At 45.5% G+C, this 567-nt stretch overlaps 1 protein-coding gene across 2 annotated transcripts in view; it reads left to right on the forward strand.

Annotated features, from left to right (window-relative positions):
• LOC104266382 overlaps positions 1 to 567 on the forward strand; it is a 6,491-nt gene that overhangs the window by 4,217 nt on the left and 1,707 nt on the right. The gene's annotated exons all lie outside the window — the stretch shown is intronic.

The following is a 567-nucleotide window of genomic DNA, read 5'->3' on the forward strand; positions in this document are numbered from 1 at the left end:
GTACTACTAGTGGTTGGACTTGATTTTTCTTGGTTATGTTTTCGTAGCACCAGATCATTACTGTATTTCACTATACTAGAATCGTTCAACTATTTGTACATCAGATCAGGGTCAGATTTGCGGAATTTATTACAAGTTTTGCAGACTTTCAAAGGCAGGATTTAGGCCAGAAATTGCCCATCACCCCAAAGGTAGTATATATAACACACATATAAACATGCATGGCTAACATTACCTGCTGTACAGTAAGTACATTCTGGTGGGGTTGGTGTCGGTTTTGACGAGTTTGTTGAATCACTCTCGCAGCAAGTTCCGGGTTCTTCGTTATTAATTTCCGAAGTTTGTCGGAATTCCCCGGTTTCATAACTGGCATGCTGGGACCGGGACTTACCCCACGGGGAATCCCGATATTCTGCTGGTTGGTAGAAGCTACGTTTGCCATGTTCGCCATGGATGATTGACGCAAGTTAAAGTTGTTAGTGGCTTGCGGTTGGCCGCCCCACTGCCCCTGCATGGTGTTAGGGTTCATCATTGGGCGTTGGGTCATCGTTTGACCCACTGCGCGAG

The sequence above is a fragment of the Ciona intestinalis genome, chromosome 14 (genome assembly GCF_000224145.3).
Source record: "Ciona intestinalis chromosome 14, KH, whole genome shotgun sequence".
In the NCBI taxonomy this organism is placed as follows: domain Eukaryota; kingdom Metazoa; phylum Chordata; class Ascidiacea; order Phlebobranchia; family Cionidae; genus Ciona; species Ciona intestinalis.